The following is a 6,222-nucleotide window of genomic DNA, read 5'->3' as shown; positions in this document are numbered from 1 at the left end:
AGAATGATTTTAAATTCTATTCTGGATTTTACTGGAAGCCAATGCAAAGAAGCTAAAACAGGAGAAATGTGATCTCTTTTCCTGGTTCCTGTCAGAACACGTGCTGCAGCATTCTGGATCAGCTGAAGAGTCTTAATGGACTTTTTCGAGCAGCCTGATAATAAGGAATTGCAGTAATCCAGCCTAGAAGTAACAAATGCATGGACTAGTTTTTCTGCATCATTTTTAGACAGGATGTTCCTGATTTTCGCAATATTACGTAGGTGAAAAAAGGCGGTCCTTGAAATTTGCTTAATGTGGGACTTAAACGACATGTCCTGATCAAAGATAACTCCAAGATTCCTCACAGTGGTGCTGGAGGCCAAGGCGATGCCATCCAACTATAAACTATATCTTTAGATAATGCGTCACGGAGGTGCTTAGGCCCCAGAGCAATAACTTCAGTTTTATCTGAGTTTAACATAAGAAAATTACAGCTCATCCAGGTTTTAACATCCTGAAGGCACATTTGAAGTTTAGCTAACTGATGAGTTTCATCTGGCTTGATCGATAGATATAACTGAGTATCATCTGCATAACAATGAAAGCTTATGGAATGTTTCCTGATAATATTGCCTAAAGGAAGCATATATAAAGTGAAGAGGATTGGTCCAAGGACAGATCCTTGAGGAACTCCATGAGTAACTTTGGCGTGCATGGAGGACTCATCGTTAACATGTACAAACTGAAATCGATCTGATAAATAGGACTTAAACCAGCTTAGAGCGGTTCCTTTAATGCCAATGAAATATGGTAAAACATGGTAAAACTACTCAAATTGAAGTGGCAAGAACTACTGTGTAACTTAATAAAGATTATTTAATTCAAACAAGGTGATAGGGAAGTTTTTCGTATACAAGTATACAACATTCTGTTCAACAAAGGAATTTGGGGTTGTCCTTCCTGGCGTCTCGCTTTTCTCACCAGTTTCACAACTGGGTGTGAAAATGGAGAGGGCATGTTAAGAGTCCAAAAGAAGGGGATCTTTGATGTCTGAAGTAATCTGAAAGAGGAACTTCGTTACCATGGTTACCCTTTTGGTCTTGGGAGTGTTTAGAGGTTGTTTAGTTTATGGCTGCTGAGGTCCTCACAGCCTGGTTCAGGTTGAGAGATTCTGGATTAATCCTTTTTGATATAAGATAATCAAACCAACACTGGCTGGTTCACTACAAACGCTATTACCCTATCAGCAGCAGTGTTGATATAAACACATTAACAAGGCAGTAAAGTGCAGTATGCCAGCGTACACAATAGGGTGTTCAAGGCACCACCGTTTTTGTTTAAATTAGCATTTTGCCGCGTTTTGTTGGGCCCAGGTGAGTGAATTTGGAAGTCTAGGGAATGGCATTCCTGCTCAGATTTCAAAAGTCTATTGCTGAATGCTGGAAGCTGCAGTAATGTTGACACGCACGCACCCTGTGCAGTAAACTCATTATCGACGCACCATTTTTTTCCCCTGATCATGCTAACGTTACATCACAAACAACAAATCTGTGTTGAAAGCATAGCAATCCTGCTCTCTGTGAGCTCCTACACAAAAACACATAGGGAGCAAAGTCAGTGGTCAGCAGAGCTGTGAGGCGGCACTGGAAACAGTGAACGAGGTGAAGATAACTCCAAGATTCCCTGAGATGATGACAGCTATGCTAGTTTCTGTAAGTAAGTGCAATAAAACCTCCACAAGTAAAAAGCCAGTAATTTATCAATACATCTGTTCGACAAGCACAAACATGTAAACCTGTAGAGAGCAGTATATGCAGAGTATAACATAGTGACTTTGGTGTTGTAAATATTACTGTTGCTGCCCTAGAAACAACATTTAGTTAAATTATATATATATATATATATATATATATTAAATTCTAATCCTATTCTGAATTTAGTATTTTTTAAAATACATTTTTTAAAAGCACTTTTAGTTTAACAGTAGTGTTATCGATAAAATCGTAATGATACCCATCCCTAAACACGTGTTTAACACTACAATTTGTCAAAACAACATTTTAATATATATATATATATTTATTTATTGTTGTTGGACAGGAGACGAGAGCAGGACAGGAGAGGAAACAATGCAGCGGAGAGAAGAGGAGACAGGACAATTTTTCTTACTCATCATCATCAGATGACAACCCCCGACCCCCACCCAAGTACGGTTCTCCCAGTAAAATGTGGCTATTTCCACCACTGATTAGTAGTGAATAACAAATCTGTAATGCTGATGTAATTTTCAGTCAATTCCATGGTACTCAGTGCAGTTAACGTTTATCACGCCGATAGAAGAAATGTGTTGATTTGAGTTTGTTATTACTGAAAATCAACTAACAACAAACTTTACTGCTCCGTCAATTTCCTCCCCATTCGTTGCTATGTTTGTGGCCATTGATTGGTAGATTATTTCTCCAACCAGGGAAACAACTGTTAATGAGCACAGCAGACATTTAATGTATGTTTTAAATACATGATTTCACCTGTGTTTGTACTGTAAATGATTGCAAACTAAATGTCCTTTGTTGGACATTAAGATATGAATTGAACTATACTGAATGGAACAGAAGCCATTGATGATGCACCAAGAAGCCCCTTCTTCCATTCAGTCGAATTATATGTCTGTCTTAAACAGCCCTGGTGCTTTGGGGCTGCACTGTGTGGATAATTAGAGGGTTAGAAAGGTGATGATAAATACATTGTTACTGCAGAAACTGTCACTGTGTGAAGGATGAATGGGTAGATGGCAGATGATAGGTTTAGAGATGACTAGATTAAAAAAAAGAAGAAAAATGAGGTGGAGGGATAGATAAAGACTAATGAATGTATGACTGGACTGTTGATGGAGGCGGATAAAATGGACGTATGGATTACAGAAATATACTGTACCAATGATAACCTTACAAATGGATCATCATTACTGAAAAAGGTTGTGTTTGATGTAGGAAAATACATTTTTCAGCTGGGAAGTCAGAATTCTTTCTGTTAAAATCAGGAAAGTTACGACTCAAAAAAGTCCTAATTGGATTCTGAGCATAAAGCACTGCTACTTATGCCAAGCCAATGCTGAAGATGAGAGGAACTGGCAGGTTTGTTGTTTTTCTCTCAGGCTGAAGGCAACAGGAACCTGCTGTTAAGTGTAACCTGGGGAAACTTACTGCAGTGACAAAAAACTGAGACAGCATGACAACAGAAACGAGGGCTTTGGTAAAAGAGCAACAAAGGCGCCTGGGGACATATGAGGGTTCAGGAGCAGTTTGATTGGTCATCAGGGTACAGACCCCCTCTAACAAGCTCAGGAAGCCGTACCTCCAAACTATTAATTTGCAAGCATCAACAACAAGACATTACCTCAGTAAACAAAGGCAATGAACCAGAAAATTAAATGAAATAAGACACTTTCCTAAAATACAACAAAGACTATCATGAATTTTTAGAACAATGACCATCCTGACGTTTCAGCCAGTAAGCATGTTTCCACTCCTGAATCACAGACAGGTTTCCTTTGGGTGTTAGGCTTTTGAACTTTGTCCAAATAAGCTGCTGCTGGTTTACAGCCACTGGCCTATCAGGCCTAATCTGATAGCTGGACAGTTGAAGATAAGCACTGGGGGGCCCAGAGAGCCTGTTACACTGACACCTTTGTCAACGAGCTGTCATGTTAGCCATAATCATATGCTGATATTAAGTGACACCATGGGAACATGAGCCTCTTTACCTATTCTTGTTTTTAAAAGACAATGTGGACTATTAATTCTTCAGACTGGACCAAAGACATACTCTGAGTCCCAATTTCACCACCACATACTAAGAGTAGACAGCATAAACACTAATAATTAATTGTAATAGTAAAATGTTTTTGGAACTAGTATACAGAAAATCAATGTACTGTACTGTTTTGTGCGAACAAGAAATTATCAAATATGTGTGCTACACATACTTCCACCCTACTTCCTACTACTTTGCTACCGTAATACGGCCACTCCGAGTAAACAATTTGTTTTAATGTTAAAGACAGCTCTTTTACTTCCTTGGGATAATAATCAACAGCAACATAAAAAATCAAGCAGATTGAGTCAATGTATCTGTACATCGTTGAATATTCTTAAAGAGGAACTATAATTTTGAAAAATATTTACATCTGTCTAAAAATGTTTTACGAGAAAGAAAATCTCATTTAAGGAAGTAGTTATTTTAACCCAAACCATGATCTTTTCCTAAACCTAACCAAGTGGTTTTGGTGCTTAAACCTAACCAAACTACAACGCTGGATGTATTACACACTTTGGCGTGATATGGTTTGATTAATTCATATCACCATTAAGTAAAGCAATTTCCATAATATGTTAAATGTGGACATTATCTATGCCTTTATAATCCATTCAGCTTCATTAATCCTTATGGGGGCATTTGATTTAGGTAGGTAGGTTTATTGTCACAATAAAAAAGTTATAGAGTGAAATTGAGTTTTGTAACTCCCTTCTGCTACATAGCAGACAATATACATTAATAAAGAATCAATTATGAAAAATGATAACAGAAATAAACTCTAATCACTGGAGCAGAGCTGAGGATGAATTAGAGTTTAAGAGTCTGATAGCTTGGGGGGAAAAGCTGCTCTGCAGTCTGGTGGTGCGGCAGCAGAAACTTCTATATCTCTTCCCAGAAAGCAGCGGGGTGAACAAGCTGTGGCTGGGTGGGTACTGTCCTTTAGTATCCTTTGGGCTCTGCGCAGGCACCTCACCTCACCGATATCACTGATGCTCGGGAGATGGGTACAAATGATCTTCTGAGCAGTTTTAATCACCCGCTGCAGAGCCCTCCGGTCCTGGGCCGTGCACATCCCGTTCCAGTTTGTGATGTTTCCAAACAGGATGTTTTCTATTGCTCCTCTGTAAAAGCTGACAAGAACTTGGAGTGGGAATTTGGCCTTCTTAAGCTTCCTCAAGAAATACAGTCGTTTCTGAGCTTTCTTCACCAGCGTGGAAATGTGAGATGACCACGTCAGGTTCTCTGTGATGCTGATTCCCAGAAACCTGAAACTGTTCACCTGCTCCACCTCAGCACCACTGATGTAGACAGGAGTGTGTGTCTTTATCTCCTTCTTCCTAAAATCAATGATCAACTCCTTGGTTTTAGTGATGTTTAGCAGTAAGTTGTTCTCTGAGCTCCACTCTACAAGGAAAGAGAACAAATTATGTGATGTGGGCAATAAAAATAAATTGACAGAGAGATTGAGCAAGCATGGGAGAGAGAAAATGAGAAGAGATGACCAATTAAATTACATACGTACAAGAAAAGCACAATGAGCCTCCAGAGGTGACTATATGTCTGTCAGCTGTCTTCCTGTAAATAATGATATGCTGATGTTGACCCGTAACACTGAAGGCCAAACGCCTTGTGTCTAATAAGAACAAGGTTCGGTTTATTGGATTGTCTTCAGCATTTGGATGTGGCTGTTAAAACACACAATAATGCACATCTGCCCTCGAAATCTTATGTTTTCTGCTAAGTTCAAATAAAAAATGAGTGAAAATTATTTACATATATACTGTATATTTTTCACTGAGCTGAAAGAAGAATTGTATGAAATCAGGTTATTAAGGTTGTTAAGTTAATCAATTAGAATATCTGTGAACTGCAGACAGGATTCATACCTACTACAACCACTCTGTTACCAGGACTGCTTCTTAACCACCAGAGATACCCAGGCTTTTTGGAATTGCATCAGCTCTTACACAAAAAGCACTGAGGGAGCGTATTCCTCTGTCAAAATGTAAATTATTAAACATTTTTAAAAAGCTCTTCTGTCTCTCTGTGGTCCTGCATTGAGCAGCATCAAAAATAATTTTGCAGTGAAGCCTCTAAAGTTGTACATGGTTATGGAAACATTGATTCCCTGTGGAGATTAACCGATGGAAATATGGAAAGTGTGGGATAAAATCAAACTATATGAAAATATGTGACATAGAGGGGAATGACTGAAATAAATAGGAAGATAACTGAAAAGTCTGGTTTCAGAGACATTCAAATCAAAGGAAAACAGACATTATAAATTAAAACTGTAAAAAAAAGAGATTTATTTACTTTATTTCATGAATTTGTACAGTAGCAACACACAACAAATATATTATTACTGGCTCCATTGTAGAGCAGATAGGTTAAAAAAAAAATCTCTTTTGCATTTTCTGCAAA

Source organism: Micropterus dolomieu, linkage group LG18, assembly GCF_021292245.1.
Source record: "Micropterus dolomieu isolate WLL.071019.BEF.003 ecotype Adirondacks linkage group LG18, ASM2129224v1, whole genome shotgun sequence".
Classification (NCBI taxonomy): Eukaryota; Metazoa; Chordata; class Actinopteri; order Centrarchiformes; family Centrarchidae; genus Micropterus; species Micropterus dolomieu.
Note: the sequence above shows the minus strand (reverse complement) of the source record.